Here is a 22,931-nt window from a genome sequence, read left to right on the forward strand (position 1 = left end):
GTTTCCATACAACACCCGGTGCTCATCCCAACAGGTGCTCTCCTCAATACCCATCATCCACCCTCCTCTCCCTCCCACCCCCCATCAACCCTCCGTTTGTTCTCAGTTTTTAAGAGTCTCTTATGTTTTTGGCTCCCTCCCTCTCTAACATCTTTTTTTTTTTTCCTTCCTCTCCCCCATGGTCTTCTGTTAAGAACCTATGTAACATTTGTAACATCAAAATGTTACATGAAGTGAAATGTAGATGAAAAACATTAAAATAAATGATTTAGGAAAGTGAAACAAAGAAGTCTGAACCTAATTGCCTATAGAGAGTGATACTGGTGAGAGAAACTAATCCTTTCTGCAGACAGCTAGAAAATCTCAGGTATTGAAGACACCTGGTTACCAAACAACTGGGCAAAGTTGGGTGCTATAAAAAGGAAGCTATTTGAAAATCTTTAGGCCACAGGAGGCCCAACTCTAGCCCATTCTGCTAACTGTTCTCTTCTTCAACTCTTGGTGAAAGATATGTTCTCTAGAAAATTGGGATTGCAGAGGCTAGAAATCCGAAATACTAAACACAAAGGAGAATGAAGTAAGGTGCTGGACTGAAAAGAGGAACATTAGTAAAAACTTGTATTCTTAATGTTGAGACTCCCTTCTTCCCAGGTTCTTTGCCTTCAACAATGCCCAGAATTCTAATAGTTACATTTTATATTTCAGAAGACAGATTCTAGCATCTTCCTCTAGAAAACATGATCTATCCCACAGGATAGGCCCATTGATTCTGGCAGTTTGGTGTCTTCAAGAAAAAAGCTGACTGATTACTGGATTATCCTAGAATAAAGCCTTCTATTCTACAGGGTTTATTCCCTCAAACTTCAAACACATGCATAAATGTATGGAGTATCCAATTGTTTAGTGATCACTAAACAAGAATCATTGAACATTTGAGGAATGTATTTAGCATGGCAGAGAGGAACTGAAACAAATCTATAAAAAGAAGTAACTGTGGACTTAGAGACAGAGCAAAGCATAAAAGAAAATTCAAAGACAATATAATTAACATGATAAATAAGAGTGATATATCCATTGAACAAGAATAAGATGCCCTATTTTAAAGGAACAGTATATGAAAGATCTCTTGAAATCTTTATCTATGATAGATGATGACAATGATGATGATGGTAATGAAAAAAGAGTTTGGATAATAAAATTGTGGAAACCACCAAGCATGTACAAAGAGTTGGATGGCAAGATATTAAAAATAAAATTTGAGAATAAATTCCAAAGTTTCAACCTTCAGCTGACAGGAATTCGAGAAAGAGAGAACAGAGAACAAGTGAGAGCCAATTGGTAAATAAATAACACGATAATTTCTTAGAATTGAAGAGCCTGTGTCTTCCAAATGAATGGACCCACAGAAAATCAATCAGTTTAAATGAAAATAGTTCCTCAACCAAAGAAAATCATCATGAAATATTATAATTTTTGGATAAATATTTAAAAAAACACCTAGATAGAACAAAAAAAGTGAGTTAAAGTGCAAGGGATGGTTAGTATACCTATTGCCCAAATCTTGAGTGCAATATCATTCTCCAATTAAAATTAACCAGGACTCTTTTGAGAAATGGCTGTTTCTAGGACCAGGCCTGGAAGTATACAGGGTAAATCTGGAGCATCTTGTAATGACAGAAAATAAGGGAATGCTAAAAAAAAGAAGAAGAAGAAGTAAACACCAGCCCTCACATTAATGGGGGTGTGTCAAAGCAAAGGGACATGAAAGCCAAGTGAAAGAACTACTAATGATCAAAGCTGGAACAATTTGAGCAACAAAATAAAGTAGTGTTGGATTGTAATTCAAAGTATAAAATATCCATGAGTCCATACCGATATAAATAAATGATTGAATAAATTAATAAATGTGGGAGGAGAAACAAATATCCCATGCAGAAGAATTCTAAATAATTTATGTGGATATACCACATTAAAGGAGAGGGAGAGTAACTCTTTACCCCTTAAATGTGGGCTGGGCATAGCAACTTCCTTCCAAAGCGTAAAGTATGAAAATGCAGAAAAAGAGTAGCTTTGAAGTATAGAAAACTGAGAAACATTATTTCAGCTAGGTGATCAAGGTCAACATCAACAGTCACAAATCACGTTGATAGTATGAACTCTTGGTACGACTTGGTGAAAATGGCATTTCACATCTGTCATCTTCTTCCCAAAATGCATGTCCCCAGACTAAGAAAAAAATTTAGGTAAATTCCAATAGAGGAACAATCTACAATATACTTAAAACTGTTAAGAAAAACAAAAGAAGGAAGTCTCAGAAACTATTACATCCAAAAGAAGCTTAAGGATATGACAGCTAAATGTAAATATGGTGAGCTGGATGAGATTCTGAAATAGAAAAATTACATTATGTTAAAAACAAATGATATTTGAATTAATTATGTACTTCACTTGATAATTATGCACCAATATTGGTTCATTAATTATAACAAATATAGCATACTAGTTTAAGATGCAAATAATAGGGGAAACTGTGTGTGGAGAATTGGAGCAGTGGCATATGGGAACTCTCTAGATTATCTTAAAATTTTTTCTTGGTGATAAAATGCACTGAGAAGGCATCAATACCACTTCTGTGGTATTTTGTCAAGTATGCATAAACTCACTTTAATGAGGAGAACACATAGGACAAAACCAAAGTGAGGGATATTCTACAAAATAACTGGTCAGTACTCTTCAAAGATGTCAAAGTCACTAAAGTCAAAGAAAGAACCAGGAACTGTCATAGACTACAGATACTAAGGAGACACAACAAGTGGATATAATATGGAATTCTAGATTAGATCTTGAAGCAAGAAAATGACATTGGTGGGAAAACTAGTGAAGTTCTAATAGATTCTATAGATTAAAAACAACAACAATGAGGCATTGGGCTATAAACAATAAAAGATTTATTAATAGCAGCTTTGGAATCCAGAAGGCTTTGAAACCCAGAAGTAGCAAATTCAAATTTCTAGAGTAAAATTATCTCAAATCTATATTAACCATCAGTTAATATATGAGAAGAATGTAAATGATTTTCAGACATTGGAGTTCGCAAAATTTATTTGCCATCTATAATGGAAATAATACTTTTTCATCTATGCATTCCTACTTAAGAAGTTATTGGACAATGTGATCTAAGAAGGAAACAATACAAAAATGCTCCTGGTATCCAATAAGCAGGGTTTCAAAATATTAGAAATGCAAAGAGGCATTTCCTAATGATGACAATGAATGTGCCAAAATGAGAGATGAACTATGGGTCCCAGGAGCAGCCAGTCCAGATTTGAGCTAGGGGTACACTGAGGTATATGGAGGCATTTTACAGAGTTTTTGAAGGGTGTGAAAATACTTAGCCAATGGTTAAATTTTTTTTAATTTAAAAGTTATCCAAATATTAATTCTGCAAAAAACAAAAATGCATATATGTAAGGACTACAATTATAGTACTGCCCTGGACTTAGCAGAATCTTATCATGAAAGCAAACAATGTGGGTTTATCAGTGCAATATACCCACATTGGCAGGATGTTTGCTTGGAGAGGGGGTGGAAGAGAGGGCAAATGGTAAGTTTTCCATAGTAGAAATGTGATAGGTAATATTTAATATTGATGAATCAATCACATCAGTATGTGTAAATTCAGTAACAGATTGTATATGAAAATATCAGCTAAAATGATTGAAAGGGTTGCCTACTGGGAAGAAAAGTTAAGAAGATGAGAAGGTTTTGCTATAAGCCTTTTAGGACGGCTTAACTTTTTAAACTATGCTTATGTTTTATCTTAATAAAACTTAAAATTGATTGAAAATAGAATTGACACAGAATTTCCTAGGAAGTTATCACACTAACAAGAAGATATAAACAACGTCTTTTCTCTCCCCCAACTGCTGTTTCATCTCTTTATCCTATCTGAAGTAAAAACAGACTTGAAGTGAGAGATTTCACAAAATAACTGTTCTTGAGATGACTCTCCAAAGAGATGGCATCTCTATCTTCTCAACTGGGAAAATGGGAGGAACTTTCAGAAACCCACCAAATTTTAAATCGGTTCTTCTCTCATTAAGTGAATATTGCATTTATAACCATATCCTGAGAAATTCACCTATGTATCTTTTCCAAATTCCACGCCCACTTTCAGTGAAGCCTTTCTGAAGATTTTATGTTCCCTTTTCCAGAAGTAATTCCATCCCTTGAAGAAACAGAATGTGACTCTCTCACGACCTCTGCCTCCGCCACCCCACACCCCCATCACAGCTGATGGATAGAACAAATCTTGAATGAACCAAGAGTCAACTTGGAATGGAAAAATTTTAGGAGGATTCATATCCTGCCAACACTATCTCAATTTTTACAATAAACATCAGCTAAGGTAAATAGCGAATCATCTGATTCCAGCATTCCAAAATGTTTATAAATGGTGAAGAAACCAGCTTTTCCCCCTTTAGCATGTATTCAAAACAGAAAGAATTAACTATCATTTCATTCTGAGCTTCTGCTCCAACAGTATCTCAAACCATTTTGTCTCTTGTTTTATTTTCCCTTCAACTATTTATCCTTCATTTTTAAAATCCTTAAGGAACTCTTTGTTGTCACCTACCAGATAAAGATAGCTACCCCAGCTATGGGCTTTCATATTAATTTTTGTAATTAGGTTATTAGTTGTGTCACTATTTGTTTAATTTGTATCTTCTTCCCAGATGTATCTACATGTATGTATTCACATGCTCAGAATATAACACCCAAGGATTCAGAGAACATATTGTGCTTACCACTATGGCTCAGCATGACTTTGGAGATTCCAGAATTGTTGCATGTGTTATCTTTATTTTTTTAAAGTTTATTTATTTATTTTGAGAGAGACAGAGACAGCGCGAGCTGGAGAGGGACAGAGAGAGAGGTAGAGTGAGAGAATCCCAAGCAGTTTCTGCACTGTCAACACAGACCGGGATTTGAGGCTCGAGCTCACGAACCTTGAGATCAGGACTTGAGCTGAAACCAAGAGTTGGATGCTTAACCGACTGAGCCACCCATGGGTCTCCATGTGTTATCATTAAAACAAGATCATAATATACCTATGTTTAAGGTCATTGGGATGATCAAACAATGCAATGAATATAAGGCTCTTAACATAGTAATTGCTTAATAAATGTTATATTCTCTTGTTATTAACTTTGAATTACAGGTTATTAAGGAATAATTAGAACAATAGCAGAACAACAATGCCATTTCCAGACATCTACTTTAGAATAAAATAAATATAGACAGGTTAAAGGGAATAGTGTAACATTGCAAAACAGACAGCCTTCTTAGTAATTGTGACTACTTAATGTAAAGCGCAATGAGGACTTGGACATGTTAGGCAGAAAATAAATCATTCATGATGGGTATGAAAGAAAAGATTCCCAAATGTACTAAATATGTTAAAATTATTTACCATTACCAATAAGATTTATACTATCTTTTCATGTTTTCATATTAATTAGCATTCCTTTACTTCCCCTGAAAGAACTCCCTTTAGCATTTTTTTGTAGAACGGGTCTGGGGTAATGAACTCAGCTTTTCTTTGGAAAAAAATCTTTATCCCACCCTTGTTTCTGAAGGACAGCTTTGATGGCTATTGAAGTCTTTCTTTCAAAATTTTGAATACGTCATCCTATTCTCTTCTGGCCTAAAAAGTTTCTGTTGAAAAATCTACAAGTAGGCTTATAGGGGTCCCTTGTATGTACCTTCTCTCTTTTCTCTTGCTGTTCTTAAAATTCTTTATCTTGACTTTTGAAAATTTAATCAGAATATGTTTTGGTGTAGCCCTATTTGGGTTCAACCTATTTGGAGTCTTTTGGGCCTAATGGATCTGGCTCTCCATTTCTCTCCCCAGCTTCAGGAAGTACTTATCCATTGTTGCTTTAAATATGCTTTCTGCCCTCTCTTTCTATTCTCATTCTGGAATTCCTAAAATGTGAATATTGTTTCTTTTCATTATATCCCATAATTCCTATAGGCTTTCTTCACTCTTATTCTTTTCTCTTTTTGTTTCTTTGGTTGGATAAGTTCCAATGTCCTATATTATAGGTAACTGATTATTTTGTGTGGTCAACTCTACTTTTGAAACTCTTTTTGAATTCTTCAATTTAGTTATTATACTTTTCAGCCTTAGGATTTCTTTTCTTTTCTTTTCTTTTCTTTTCTTTTCTTTTCTTTTCTTTTCTTTTCTTTTTATGGTTGCTATTTCCTTATCAAACTTCTCATTTTGCTCATGCATTGTTTTCCTCATTTCATTTAGTTGTCTGTCTGCGGTTTATTATAGTTTACTAAATTTCCTTAAGAGGATTAGTCTGATTTTTTGTCTGACAATTCATGGATCTCCATTTCGTTAGGGTTGGTTATAGCAGCCTTATTAGTTTGGTGGTGTCATATTTACCTGATTTTCCATGATTCTTGATTCCTTACTTTGGTATCTGCACATTAGTAATTGGGCTCCTCTTCTAAAATTATTAAAGTTATACCTATTAAACTTAGACCTATAAAGTTAGGTCTTTCTTTGCATAGTTCTGGTCTTGGTTCAAGTAAATATGTGTAAGAATATTAAAACATAGTACTGAGCATAATTAGCTTATATTAACTGCTTAATTAGTACCTGTTGATAAATCAGTTTATAATCAGTGTTCTTACAAAATGTAATATATTGTTTAACAGAAACATTTTTCTACATAGAAGTTATATTTAGAAAAAAAATTTGAGAAAGCTGGGGTAAAACCAAGACAAAATTTGAAGTAGTTTTGCAGGACTTCTTAATGTGGTTATTTAAGACTATCTCTCTCTCCCTATTTAGGCTTTCTGCTCTAAAATGACCAAAATTGAAATCTTTACTCCTTCCTAAGATTTATTTTTCTCCTCTCTTCCTGATTCTTTTTCTTACCTGCTTCCTCTGGGACCTTGATCAATCACTTTTCACCTTTTTCTCCAACTTCAAATTCTGCCATTAGACTAGCCTGTAGATATGTTATAAACCCCATCTACAGAAAAAGATACAAATGCACAAACCTAAAAAGTTTTGCACTTAGGGTCATCTGGCTGGCTCAGTCAATAGAGCATTTGGCTCTTGATCTCAGGGTCATGAGTTCAAGCCCCACGTTGGATGTAGAGATTACTTAAACAAACACACTTAAAAAAAATGTTTTGTACTTAGCGTCATAAGATTTGTGAACCAGTCTGAAGCTCATTCATTAATCTTAAAGTAGGTAGCGCAGTAAAACAAACTCTTGGTCATCTGTAGGAGCCTATCCTCTCTTTCTTCTATTTGCCACCTTCTTAAAGGAACAGCTTATACTTGATAGTTTTGCTTCCTTTACACTCATTCTTAGATTCTGTTTTGGAATTTGGCTTTAGGCTCTTTCCCACTTGTTCTTGTTATGGTCACCAACAAAAGCATCTTATATGAATAAAATACCTTGCTGAAGACACACAGGTAGTGGTTGGTGTCTCCATAAGTTACCATATTAGTTTATATTTCCCTCAATTTATATTTTTACAAGCATTTTTCAGAGTTTACACTACAAAAATTAAAAATTGGACGTGTTTTGATGCTGATTAACTGACATTGTGTATTACCATGTCTTATAATTCAGTAATTTCATTTTGTTACAATTTTTTTCTTCTCTGGAAAATCATGGTATTATATTAGGATACTGGAAGTGGGAAAGCATTGTATAAAATTATTTTTTAAAAAATTGTTAAATGCCAGAATCAGTGGACCCTTTTCAGTTTCTATTTGGCTAACACCTCTATTGTATTATTATTTCCTTCTTGAAACTATCATTTTCTTTGTGCTTGATGACTCCACACTTCTCTAATTCAATTTCTCTGGCACACCATGTCGAGAGATCTGTTTTTATTCCAGCTCTTTCTGTAGGCCGTGTTATCCAAAAGAAATTTTCTGCAGTGATAAAAGTGTTTTATATCTTCCTGCCTAATAAGAGTTGCCAATGGCCATATGCAGCTACTGAGTATTTGAATATAGCCAGTGAAATTGAGAAACCTCATTGTAAAATTGTATTTTATTGTAATTGATTTAAATTCAAATAGTGACATGTGTCTAGTGGCTACCATGGTGGATAGTGTAGTGCTAGAAAACAGTGATCTTGGAGAAGATTTTTTTTTTTCTCAGTTTCTTCATTTGCAAAACTAAAGGGGTCAGAACGGTTGGCTTTAGTGATTCTTTCCACTTCTAGCTCAAAAATTTTGATTTTTTTTAACATAAAAAATGATTTCCGTGGGGGCCTGGGTGGCTCAGTCAGTTAAGCTGCTGACTCTTGATCTCAGCTAAGGTCTTGATCTCAAGGTCATGAATTCAAACGATGGGCTCTACACTGGGCATGAAGCCTACTTAAAAAAAAAAAAAAAAGAAAGATTTCCTAAAAATATAAATCCCAAAGATTTTCCTTGATATGCCTTGAAACAGTTTAAATACTGAAGTAAAGAATTATCTCTTGGTTAGTTCTTGGCATTTATTCAGAAAGCAATTGCACGAAGAAAGTAGAATGCCACAATTTATAGTTTAGCTGCTAAGAGAGTAGCTTTTAAAAGTTTTCATCAAGAAAACAAACTAACTGGGGTGCCTGGGTGGCTCAGTCAGTTAAGCATCTGACTTCAGCTCAGGTCATGATCTCACAGCTTGAGAGTTGGAGCCCCACTTTGGGTTCTGTGCTGACAGCTCGGAGCCTGCTTTGGATTCTGTCTCCCTCTCTGTCTGCCCCTCCCCTGCTCATACTCTGTGTCTCTCTCTCTCTCAAAAATAAAATATAAAAACATTTAAAAAATTAGAAAAAAAATGAAAACTATGTGTGGTGATATATGTTAATTAGACTTATTGTGATTATTTCACAATATATACAAATATTGAATAATTATGTTATACATCTAAAACTAATATAATGTTGTATGTCAATTTATCTCAAAAAAAGAAATTAGCTTCCTCAGTTTTAATTGAACTAGAAAGCACTGACTTAAATAAGGTAATATAGGACTGATTACTAATTTAATAATTATTCCATTTTAAATACTTTTGAACTGTGTATGCTATTTCTTAAGGAATTTCCCCAATATATTTTTCAAGGGTCTGCATTCAGAGGGCATTTGAGTAAATGTGATTGAAAAAGTTTCAAATTAACTTTTTCCTTTAGATACATTATATTTTAAATAAGAAAAATGCCCTACTGCCCCCTGGTGTTCAAATTAAGCCTTATTTGCTATACAGTCCATGTCTCTCAACCCTACATTCCCTTGATTTTATTAAGTTTTTTCCTTGTTGGAGGTAAGGTGTTGTGCAAAATTTTGGCTCAGATCTATTTTTATTTCAGTTGTGACTTCAGTGAAATTAATTATAATACCTGATACTTTTAAGTTGATTTAATTGGTATATCTGAAATAACTTTTCTAGTCTAAAGTCTAATTTCAGATTCTGTTGGCTCTCTTTATTTCACTCTGCTTCTCCTTCTTTCCCTTGCTCTTTTTCTCCTGTCTCCCTCTCATTACTAGTTTATACATGCATTTACACACATTTGCAGTGATGCAAATTTCATTTAGCTTGCCTTTTCCCCTCCTGTTCAAATTAACTATAAGGAACAGCAAAAGTCAGGTGTTATTATACATTCAGAGCAGACAGTGATCTCTAGATAGCATCTAGTTCAACTCTCTCATTATAAAGTTACGATATATTTCATAGGGAACATTGAAGATAACAGATGTGAATGATAGAGTGCTTGATGTCCTACCCACTCAGGCCTTTTCATTCTTAATTCTTCAGAGGAATGCAGGAGTTTTCACCGTTAGTTTTACACACAAATATTTGTGGGATACCTACTATGTGCCAGATATTGTGTTAGCCACAAGGTATAACCCTTTTTTCCCTCAGGAAAATTATAGTTTTACAGAGGATATGGATAAATAAATATAACTTATGTACAATGTGATAAGTGCATTAAAAGAACAAATACAAGGTATGATGGAGGATAAAAAAAAAAAAAGTTGTTCCAAATCTAGATGACAGGGATCAAAAACACTTGTCATGAGAAGTGATGGCTAAGCTTTGACCAATGGAAATGGAGCAATTTTGACAACCCTTTAAGAGTCAGTTTGTAGTTACGAGAAATTTGGCCATGAGGTACAAGAGCAAGAAGCTTATATTTCTACAGACCTTATCAGTTTAGAAATAGGGATTGATGTGTAAAAAGGAAAGAAAAACAAACTGAGAACCCACTGTCTTCTTGATTAAATAACTGGACCTCCCCTTATCCAGGCACAGGGAAAAGTAGGGAAAGAAGAGAAAGAAATAGGTAAGCTTGCTGGAAGGACATTAGAAGGTTTTAAAATCACGTCAGGAAAAAATAATAGCACTAAAGTGCTTCAGAGAAAGAATCACATTTGAAATTCCAGGCAGAGCATAAACAATTTATATAAAATCAGTGCTCAAACTTTATTTTATTAAAATAGTTAAAGAATGAAATAAAATATTTAACACATTTTGGGGGAGGGTACTTGCAAAAAGATGACCACTTATATTGGGATCTAGAAAAAGAACATTTTAGGGAAGCATTAGTTGAAAGATCCAGATATTGTTTTAGAAAAACCCTTGTTTTAGAAAATTATATTTTGTATTTTAATGATAATTTAGAATCTGTCTTCTGAGACATCTACAATGCAGATTTTGAAATTTATACAAATGTTGTAATTGTGACTAGAAGAACTTTCTGCATATAATCGATTGCAACTGCTTTTTGGCTTCTACCCTTATAGTCATTAGGAATAAATGTCAGTATTTGTAATGGCATAAAAATTAGTCTTGCTGCACTGGTAATGATTTTCAATAGTCCAAGAGCAGGGAAGGGAAACTGAAAATGCATTTAGAGAGTGAAGATAATGTATGAAATATATTACTGCTTAGGCAATTTTGAGAGTTGTGGGGAATTTGAGACTAAGAATATTATGATTATCTGAGAACTCACAGTTGTATCTGAAACATGATGCCTTCTTTTTACTTAAAATCGGTTGTTCAAAAAATATTTATACTTGAAAATTTTGATAGCATTATATATAATACATTCTTTAGCTCTGTCTCAAACTTACAGTATTCATTTCATGGAGGGTTAATTATTTATTGAAGACAGAGGCATAATGGAGTATATGAATAATGCAGTACTCTCCTACAATTTGTTTGCTTGAAGATGGCCTAGATTCTCTTATTAGTAAGACTCCTTGTTCCTCACCCAGTTCCTTTATTCTCTAAGATCTGGTTATTCTTTACTTGTTTTGAAACTTCAAAGAATCCTAAATTGCTTATCTGGGTCCCAGTTATTTGGGGGACATTTCAGCCTATGTTCCTCTGACATTTAACACAGTTGAACAATAATGCCTCTAAAGTAACTCTAGGGTTTCCCATGTGTAGGGAAGTTACAAGGGCCATAATAAATAGGCCCCTGACTCCAGAAAAATTCAGATTACCATTTTTTTAAAAATTAAAAACATTCCCAATTCTGCAGGTTTGAAATCTAGTTAAAATGATCATTTAGATTATTCTTAAAGGGGAAATGATTCATTAAAAGCACACAAGGAGCAAAGGCACTAAAAATATGGAGCTTTGCCTTGACAATTGTTATTACAGCCAAGATTCATCAAATACGAATTATATGCTGAGCTAAAGGCTCTTAAGAGCCTCTGTAAGATTATCATCTAAACATAAATAGTAAGTCCAGGTAGGCTTATACCAGGGTCCATGTTCTTAACCCTTAGCAGATAACCTCTTAACCCTTAGATTCTAAGCCAACTCATAGTTCCCAATCTTTGGTTTGCATAAAAATAGCTTAAAGAACTTACTACAAATCTAGCAGACATGGATGAGTCCAGGAATTTACATTTTAACTGCAACCCAGACCACAAGTTTAGATATAGTAAAGTACTGTGCTATGCTGGTTTGGCAGTGATCATGAATACAGTAATGGAGTGATTTTGTACACATGAGCCATCAGTTATTTGTTTTCTACTCATCAGAGAGCCAGCTTCTTCACTCAGTACCCTTCATCCCCTAAAAGCTGCCTCTACACGTTATTGCACAGCACCAGCCAAACTCCCTTCTAGGGCTGCTCTCTTTACTCAAGAAGAGCAGCACTGTCTTCTCCCAAATATTCACTTTTCCTAATGTAACTGCTTTGGCTAAGCATTGGCATCTTCTTAGAATATTATGCCAAGAGTTGAAAGAACATAATACTTCCCCTAGGCCCACTGGGACTGCTGAGGAGAGAGCATTGAAAAGCAACTTTCCAAGCTTTTTACTAAAAGCCATAAGTGACAAGTTAAATTCTAATCCATCTTCTAAACATGATTAAATGGAGATGCTAAAAGGCATGGAAAGATGGAAGCAGTCATCTCTTATGGTAATAACATAATTTCCTATTTCATCATGACTTAGATGTAAAAGAGAAACATTAAACAACTTGTAAAACTAATTAGCATATTGATCATTTTTATTCCTTACCTCTGACCATCCATTCTCCACTTTCATTCTTTTGAAATGTATTTCTAAATTTGTTTTACAGTGACTATTATTTATAACCATATAAGCAGGGTGCATTTTTAGTCATCACATCAAGTTTTACAATGTCTGAGAGGTACATAGTGGATGCAAGAGATATTAACACAACTGATGAAGTGATCTAAGAAGTGCTATAAAAATATGAGACAAAAATGCGTTTCGGTAAAATTATTTGTATTGATAAAGCTTGCTATCAGCATTGGTCTTATTAATATAGTCTGAGTTTCAGTGTATGATTTATTTTTTGAATGATAAATTGCTTGGGGATATTAACCTGGTATGCTCTGGTAGGATGTGTGTCCCAGATCTTCAAAATGTGGTAGCTCGGAATTGGCAAAAACTGAGGGATTCAATCTAATGGTTTTGAAACTTTGGAACTTTGAAATATGGAACATGTTTCTAGAGTTTAACAAGTAGACTCAGGTTATATGAGTATATCTGGCACTACTTATTGCTACCACAGCTTCTCAAAGTCATTTACATTTCTTAGAAGAATTTTTTGGTCCCAGTTGCTGGAAATTGAACAACTTTCTGTGGACCATATCCCAACTATTTTAGCACAACCTAATACTGAATTTTGTGATGCTTGCTCCTCCTACCACTTCTGAAGCAAAGAACGTTCCATGCAGCAGGTGGAGGGATTTACCTCCATGATGGGAGCTTACACAGTCAAGTGAGACACCTGGACGGAAAGGCAAAGTAATCCTCCAGGGGGAAAACTCTGATGAGGGATAGAAGTCCAGAGGAACCAGAATAAATTCCCTCTCAACTTCCTCTTGGCGTGGACTATTTGAGATGAGGTAGTTCCATTCCTGCTTCTCTCAAAAAACAAGCTTTTGCCTTGTCTTGTTACATCCTTGTTACAAAGCTGCACCTGCCTCAGTAACGCACTCCTGTATAGCTGTTCTCCTTTTTATAGAAATCAGAACCCAAAGCAAAAGCTATTTTCTTATGCTTTGTGGGTACTGTAGTACCCCAGACCCCAGCTCCCATGTGCTGCAATCACCAATAAAATCAAGCAAACAAGCTTTTACTTCGATTGTATTTTTGTCAGCCTATACGAGATAATGTGGCTGGCTGAGCAATGTTTAATAACGTAATTTCAGTCCTAATGCAAGTTTCAATGGGTATAGGAGTTTATTCAGCTCCCATTGGAGGAAGGATGGAAAGCCATATGGAATACATTTCACCAGGGAAGCCTGAGTTAGGGAATTCAGAAATTCCTCCAATAAGGAGAGTTGTAGGCCTGAGTATTTCTAGAAGGAGATTTGGAATTGTGGTTGGTGGGAACCCCAATTTAAGACTATGAAGACTTCTGAAAGGCAAGGAAAAGGAAAACATGCTAATATAAAAAATGAAGCTGGGAAAACAAAGAAGCAAAAGAGGCTAAAGTTTCAGAGTTCAACTAAGAGGGGAACCATGGCTTGAAAAAGGGAGTTTGGAATAAACTGCTTTACTAATGTCACACTACCTTTACATTCTTCCAGATGCAATTTGATAATGGTATATTATCCTTTTCATATCTTATTAGATTTGATTTGCTAGTATTTTGTTTAAAGTTTTGCATCCATGATTTTGAGAGACACTGGCATACAATATGTCTTTCTCTTAATACCCTTGTCAGATGTTAGATCCATGGTTATGCTGACCTCATAAAAGAATTCGGGTAGTTTTTCTATATTCTGAGAGAGTTTATGTATATGTCTAAAAAAGTTCACATGTGAAACCATGGCTTTAATGCATTATTCAATTTCTTAAGTAGGTACAGAACTATTCACATTTTCAGTTTCTTCCCATGCCTAATTTGGAAAATTACATTTTTAAGAAATTTGATCATTTAAATGTTTAACTTATTGGAATAGAGTTGTCCATTATACTCTTTCTTAGCTTTGTATGCCTGTAGAATATGTAATAATATACCATTAAATTTTTTTTGATTAGATATTTTCCTTTTTTATGAGTTTTGTTACTATTTTTTCAAATTTTTAAATCTTATAAAACTAAATTTGATTTTATTGAGTTCATTTATTTTCTATTTCTTTGTATATTTATCTTTATTATTTATTTTCTTTCTTTTATTTTGATTGATTTGTTGATATTTTTCTAGCTTCTTTAGACGGATTCTTCAGTGATTAATCTTTAGGCTTTCTTCTTTTCCACAATATGCATTTAAGTATATACATTTTACTTAGCACTGCTTTAAGTTTTTGTAAATGTTTATTTATTTTGAGAGAGAGAGAGAGCACAAGTGGGAGAGGGAGAGGGAGGGAGGGAGGGAGGGAGGGAGGGAGAGGGAGAGAGAGAGAGAGAGAGAGAGAGAGAGAGAGAGAGAGAGAGAGAGAGAGAGAGAGAGAGAGAATCCCAAGAGCTGCCACTGCAGAGCCCGGATGCAGGGCTCTATCTCATCAACCATGAGATCATGACCTGAGCTGATATCGAGTTGGATGCTTAATAACCGACTAAGCTACCCAGGCACTCCTTCTATTTTGAGAGAGAGAAAGAGTACTTAGCACTGCTTTAGCTGCATTCTAGAAGTTTCTGTTTGTTTTTCATTTTCATTTAGCTCAAAATATTATCTTGACAATTTGTCCAATGGGCTATTTAGAAGTGTGTTATTTAGTTGCTGAAGAGTTAGAGACTTCCTTTTTTTTTTCTTTTAAGGTTTATGTATTCATTTTTGAGAGAGACAGAGACAGTGCAAGTGGGGGAGGGGCAGAGAGAGAGGGAAAGAGAAAATCCCAAGCAGTCTCTGCACAGAGAGCAGAGCCCAGAGCGCAGAGCCCCCCTCAGGGCTGGAACTCACAAACCTAACCATGAGACCATGATCTGAGCCAATACCAAGAGTCCCTTGTTTAACCAACTGAGCCACTCAGGTGCCCCTTCTTTTTGCTTTATTTGCTTCTAGCTTAATTCCACTGTGCTCAGATAAATATTCTGTAATATTTATATTATATTCTGTAATATTTGTATTATATTCTGTAATATTTATCTGACCACAGTGGCACAAACCTTGAGCTATTTTCTTAAATACTCCAAGTGCCCTTGGGGGAAGTAGTGTATTCTGTTGTTAATGAGTAGAATGTTCTATATGTCAGTCACTTTTGTTAATAGTGCTCCTCAAATATTTTATATGCTTCCTGATTATTTTTGCCTTCTTTTATGAGTTACTGAAATAGGTTTGGGAAAATATCCTACAATGAGTGTGGATGTGGGTATTTTTCATATAATTTTTATCTATGTATTATCTATATATTTTAAAGCTAGATTTTGGGTATACAAAGATATAATATGGTGATATCTTAACAGTATGTTCAACTTTTTCTCATTAGGAAATGCATCTTTATTTCTATTGATACTTCTTATTTTAAAGTATTTTTGTTTGATTTTAGTAAAGATCTTTCTTTTGGTTAATACTGCATGGCATCTCCTTTTGTATCCTTTTACTTTCAATCTTTCTTATATTTAAGGAACGTTTATTGTAATTAGAAAAGTTAGGTCTATTTTCATCCAGACTGAAAATGTCCACTGGCTATTTTCTGTATTTTCATCTGTGTAATGGTTGCATTGTCAGTTCCATGGTACTATACCCATGTTATGAAATTCACTGAAGTGTGTACTTATATATGTACTCTTTTATAGATATGTTGACATATATATCATATTAATACATATAACAATCTTAAATAAAAATATAGTTTCAATAATACTCCTCTGGGCTAACTTCTGTAAGCTGCCCAGACAGGGTGAATCTCTCCCTCTGTGCTCACAATACATTATTCATGTGTCTTTTTGAACATTCATATAGGTATATTGAAATGTGCCTGTTTACTCAGCAGATTCATAACTAAATCATTCATTCTTTGAGGGCTCTATGGAATGCAAGGGCATGTTTTCCTAAGTGATCATAGTAATCCATCTTGTAATCAATTTTGATTTCAGAAAAAAAAATGTAAGTAATATTCTCTTCAGCTCTGCCCTAGGCTTGCTGTGGTGACCCTAGAGATAAAGATGGCCCACCAGGGACTTGGAGTATCTGTCTTCAAGAAGCTCAAGCTTACCTGCATGACATCTACATTCTTCAATTATTTTTGCTCCTTTTTTCTTAGTCCTAGAGTCCTGCCACAATTCTCCTTTTTTTCTGCAGTCTTCACTGACTTTACCAAGTGGTCAAGATGTGTGCTATATGTGTGATTAAGAGAGATTTCTTTTTGAAGAAATACGCCTTCATGTCTTGGTTCAACTTGGATTGATCTTCCATAATACTGGCTCCTTGACTTATCACACAGAATAGAAGTTTCTTCTCTTTAAATTCATAGGAAGATTATTTTTACCCTTGTATAAAGAACTGTTGTGAATTCTGCATATGAATTCAAGTTGCAAATTCAAGTTGCATATGAATACAATTCCAAGTTACTGTACTACCTCTAGTGTAATAAGTGCAACCTTCTGCTGAAACATCGTCTACCAATGCCTGATCCTGCAGATCTTTATACAATTGGCAGCATTTTTGTGCTTCTTCAATGGTTTCCATCTCTTTTCTATAATAAGAGCATATTACTTTAAATAATCCAAATTCCTTTTCTCCTCTTCTTTGCACAGAATTATCTACAAATTTCTTCAGTCCTTGGTAGAAAACAATGCTTAGTATCTCCAAATTTTATAGCAGCAGCCAAGTCTCAAGCCCAGCCAACAAGGCAGTGCAAAGTCATATCATCCAGGCATGTCTTATATTGACATCTCTTTCCAGACAAGAAAAAAACTCTTATTGTTTTAGAAACTGGGTTTCCATGCAGGTTGTGTACAAAATATTGTTTAGTGTGCAATTTTACAAAGAAGTCTCCCTGGCTTTCTCTAATAAAAACAAACAAATAAACAAAACAAATAAAAAAGAACATTGCACATTGGAAGAACCAATATTGCTAAAATGTCCCTATTATCTAAGCAATCTACAGATTTAATGCAATCTCTATCAATTTACCAACAGCATTTTTCACAGAATTACAGCAAATAATCCTAAACTTTGTAAGGAACCACAAAAACAATCCTGAGCAGCCAAAGCAATCTTGAAAAAGAACAAAGCTGGAGGTTATCACAATCCCAGATTTCAAGATACACTACAAAGCTGTAGTAATCAAAACAATTTAGTGCTGGCACAATAACAGACATATAAATCAGTAGAACAGAATAGAAAGTCCAAAATAAACCCATGCTTTTATGGTCAGTTAAGCTACAACAGAAGAGGCAAGAAATACTATGAGAATAAAAGTTTCTTCAACAAATGGTGTTGGGAAAACTGGACAGCTACATGCAAAAGAATTGAATTAGACCACTTTCTTACACCATACACAAAAATAAACTCAAAATGGATTAAAGATCTAAATGGGAGACCTGAAACCATAAAATTCCTAGAAGAAAACATAGGCAGTAATCTCTTCGACATTAGTCATAAAAACATTTTTTTAGTTATGTCTCCTGAGGCAAAGGAAACAAAAGCAAAAGTAAACTACTGGGACTACACAAAAATAAAAAGCTTTTGCATGGCAAAGGAAACCATCAATAAAACAAAAAGACCAGTAAGGGGTTAGTATCCAAAATATATAGAAACATACAACTCAACACCAAAAAACCCAAATAATCTAATTTAAACATGGGCAGAGGACCTGAACAGACATTTTCCAAGGAAGACATACAGACTGCCAGAAAACACACAAAAAGATGCTCAATATCACTAATCATTAGGAAAATGCAAATCAAAACCACAATGAGATATCACTTTACACCTGTCAGAATGGCTAAAATAAAAAATGCAAGAAATAACAAGTTTTGGCGAGGATGTGGAGAAAAAAGAGCCCTTATGCATTGTTGGTGGGAACACAAGCTGCTGCAGCCACAGTGGAAAACATGAAGGTTCCTCAGAAAGTAAAAAATAGAATTGCCATATGATCCAATAATTCCACCACTGGGTATTTACCCAAAGAAAACAAAAACACTAATTCAAAAAGATATATGCACTCCTATGTTTATTTCAGTATTATTCACAATAGCCAAGATATGAAAGAAACACAAGTGTCCCTTTATTGATTAATACATAAAGAAGATGTGAGATATAAATACACACACACACAATGAAATATTACTCAGCCATAAAAAAAGAATGAAATCTTGCCATTTGCAACAACATGGATGGGTCTAGAGGGTATAATGTTGAGTGAAATAAGTCAGTGAGATAAAGACAGATACCGTATCATTTCACTCATATGTGGAATTTAAGAAACAAAACAAATGAATAAACAAAAACAAAAAGAGACAAGCAAAAAGCCAGACTCTTAAATACAGAGAACAAACTGGTGGCTGCTAGAGAGGAGGTGGGTGGAGTGATGGGTGAAATAGATAAAGGAAATTAAGAATACACTTATCTTGATGAGCACTGAGAAATGTACAGAATTGCTGAATCATTATGTTGTACACCTGAAACTAAAATAACACTGTGAAACAAACCAAAACAAAACATTGGACAGAATATTTTATATCTTCTGCCTTGATTAGCACCTTTTCCCCCAAATTACAATTTCAAATTTGGTCAATTTGTAGCCTTTTAACAGTAAATTTCAATATTGCATGTTCATAGTTAATCAGTACCCTTGGCTGATCTCTAGGGTGATGATTTTACTTCTAAACAAATTCTGTTTTCATTTTGAGGACAGATTTTTCGGAGTCAAAAATAAATCCAATGGCATTTCTAGTCTCCTTCTCCAGTCTTCCAGGAATGCAGCTGCTATCTACCCAACTAATTAGTCAAGCCAGAAAATTAAAAGTCATCTGTCACACATTCTCCTTGAACCTCACACCTATTCCGTCATTGTTACTGGAACCTATTGATTCACTTTTAAACAGTTTTTAAATCAATAAACTCATCAACATTTATGTCATCATTACCCTAACCTAGCCACTCTCTGCTCTCCTCAGAGTGAATGCAAGCAATGGCCTCCCACATGTCCATCCACATATCTTTTATTTAAGCAGTCTCTGAAGAAAAATCCTTTCACAGTATGAAACTGATTACATCAGCCCATTTCTCCTAAAGACAAAACCCAAAATCTTTATTAAGACTCACATAGAAGGGGAGGGGGGAAAAAGACTCACATAGAAACTCACACACACACACACACACACACACACACACACAAGGACTCACATGGCCCTATATGGTCTGACATCTTTGTACCCCTCCAATTTCTTTTCACTTCAAGCATTCACTGAATGCACCCCAGCCACACCCCCTCCTTCTGTTCCTAGAATAGGCTACACTCCTTCCCTTAATCATACTTCAGATACCAACAAAAGCTTTGTTGACCATCCTGAGTGGATCAAACTCCCCCACTTTTACAATTACAGCAATTGCAACATTAACAATGTAACATTTCTGTGTCTGATTATGCAATCAATGTTTGTCATTTTCCCTGAACAAAAGCTAAATGCAGACATAAACCAGTTTTATTTTTTGTTCATAACTATCACGAGAACCTTGCACAAGATGCGACACATAGTCTTAGCTCATTAATAATTTGTTGAATGAATTAATGAAAAAAATGATCAGGCAACCTTACAATAAATGAAAGCAATTTTAGTTTCGATTACTATATCCTCTTAAAATTTCTAAAGCCTTACTATTTTACTAAGGCATGTTATTAAAAATAATTTCCTTATTTTTTTCACTTTCAATATTTCTTATACTTCTTGGCAATCTGTTTGTTTTCTCTGTTTCCCCTCTTCTCTTTCAAGAGAAATCCTGTGCTCCAATCAAAGCAAATCTTACCACCCTCTCTTCTCCAGTTTTCCCTTTCACTCATTATTAGAATAAGCCTGGGGCTCTTTGGTTAGGAGATATTCCTTATAGAAATAAGTGAGGAAAGGGCAATAATAATGGCTAACATCTACTGAAGGCTCCGTGATGCGTTGGGCACTAGGTTCAGCACTTTACACAGATTGGCTTCAACTTCAAAAAACCCCCTTAGGTAAGGGCTAAAACAATTCTCACTTTAATGAGGAAAAATGTGAGGCACAAAGGAGTTAGTAATTTTTCAAGATCAGAAGGATGAGAAATGGTTGAGCCCCTGTCTGAACCTAGAAAGCCTGAGTCTACTGTCTATGATCTTCGTCACTAACCAGTATGCTACTGTTGCCCTAAAGCAACAAAGCAATTCAAAGCAGTGGTGGTGAGCCTGGAAAAGGCAATGATTCATATTTTTTGCATTCTTTTCTGTGCTTGTCACACACGCCCTTCCCCACACAGTTTCTAGCACAAACTCTAGAAAATAGCCAATAAAATATCAGTAGAATAAATTAGTGAATGAAAGAATTGATTAACAAAGCACTCCATCAAGTGGTATGATTTAAGGTGTTGAAAAAACAGTGATTGCTAAGCAGCATGAATTAAGAATAATCTGAAGGATAGATTGTAGGGCACAGTTCTGAAAAAAAAACCAAAACTCTAGTATCTAGATACATAATAATTTACACATTAAGTGGTGGGGCTTGCACTAGAGTATAATTGTGACGCTGGTCAGATTGATACCTTTTACAAAATTCTTAAACATGAAGTTATTTTTCTACTTTTTTTCTGACTTCCATTAAATATCTATAGAAGGACAGATAAAGCAGATAATAAGAAAGGGAAGGCAATTTACATCTATAAACTGTTTAAATATCCCTTAAAACAGATTAAAATAATTACACAATTACTCTCCAAAAAAGCCAGCTTCTGCCGTAACAGAACTTATTTCCCATTTAATATCCCATAGAAATTTCATTGACCTCTTTCGTTGTAGTTTTAGTGATAAAGAATGAACTTAAACTGTTTCCAAAAAGGCTTTCTCTTTTTTTTCATCTCTATTATATTCTTTCTCTTTCCTAGACCATATTAAATTTAGACTCAAGTTTCTAAATGCTACTGCAATAGACAGAATGACATCCTCCCCCTCCACCAAGGACGTCCATGTCCCACTCCACAGAACCTGTCAATATGTTACCTTACCTGGCAAAAGGGACTTTGTAGATGTGATTAAGTTAAAGATCTTGTGTTGGGGAGATTACCCTGGTTTATCTGAGTGGATCCAATGTAATCACAAGGGTCCTTACAAGAAGGAGGTGAGATGTCAGAGTCAGAGATGCTGGAAAAAACAAGGAAACAGATTTTTCTCTAGAGTCTCCACAAAGAATGCAGTCCTCACCTTGATTTTAGGTGTCTCCAATATTATAAGATAGTCATAGTGACTTGGGTTGTTTTAGGCCACTATGTTTGTGATATTTGCTACAATATCAACAGGAATTTAATACCCCTTTAGTATGACCATAAATTTATTTTTTTTTGTTTTATGGTTGTCAAAGGAACAAAGAACTAGAATTGATTCACCTAAAAAAGTCAATTATTTAGTTACTGCTGAGAACAGAGAATAAAAGCAATTCTTGGCATATTCTAAAGAATTCCAGTTTTTTGTTTTGTTTTCAGAGATGGTTTAAGTGGCTTCAATATATCTTAGTTTTTCAAAACTGGATTATCCCTGGAGGACTACAAGATTGATAGTGGGAGAAGGGTGACTAGTCAATGTAACTGTAAATACCTATCGACGATGATTTAGGTATGTGCTAACTTTGTGAAGTACCAAATATTTTATGCAGTTGTGTAAGATTATTAGAGGAAAAAAAAATAGCTCCTGAGAGTTAATGATATAAATCTAAGCATACAACAGTGGGATATACAAATTTCACTACCTAAAAAAATTCTGGAATTACATTGTTCAAACCAAACTTTTACAGAAAATTAAAAGCAATGTTTACATTTTCCTTTGTGTTAACTACTCCCTTTTATCCATACCCTAAACTACAACTCACATTTCAAATTGTTTATTTTCCACTAGAATACAGTGTTCTATTAATTTACCCATAATATAAAACTTAATTTCACTTTTGTATCCAATTAATAGATGTTTATCTTTTTTCATTTGTTGTACATCTAATCAATTCTATCTACTGGTCAGAACTTCTCCAAGGTTGATTGAATATATATTTAAATAACAGTGCAAAGGATACCTGTCTTGGTATAATTTTACATTCAAATACAACAGACAGTTGTTTTTTCCCCTAAAAAAACCCTTTATTCTTTATATGTTATTACTGAAACTATGTAGATAGACCAGGAATAATTCCAACTGTCTTCTGGCTGTGCATGTTAAATGTTGTGTGATTAGCAAGTTTTAATCCTCAAATTTAAGAAAAAAACCTTTTATGTGCCAGACATTTCTATCACCTC

The 22,931-nt window shown here is 34.5% G+C and overlaps 1 long non-coding RNA gene across 1 annotated transcript in view; it reads right to left on the reverse strand.

Annotated features, from left to right (window-relative positions):
* The window catches only part of LOC122226198, a 30,046-nt gene that overhangs the window by 1,385 nt on the left and 5,730 nt on the right, over positions 1–22,931 (reverse strand). Inside the window, exon 2 of the long non-coding RNA XR_006205517.1 lies at positions 21,657–21,792. This is a non-coding gene — a long non-coding RNA (uncharacterized LOC122226198). The remainder of the gene's footprint in view (positions 1–21,656; positions 21,793–22,931) is intronic.

The sequence above is a fragment of the Panthera leo genome, chromosome C1 (genome assembly GCF_018350215.1).
Source record: "Panthera leo isolate Ple1 chromosome C1, P.leo_Ple1_pat1.1, whole genome shotgun sequence".
In the NCBI taxonomy this organism is placed as follows: Eukaryota; Metazoa; Chordata; class Mammalia; order Carnivora; family Felidae; genus Panthera; species Panthera leo.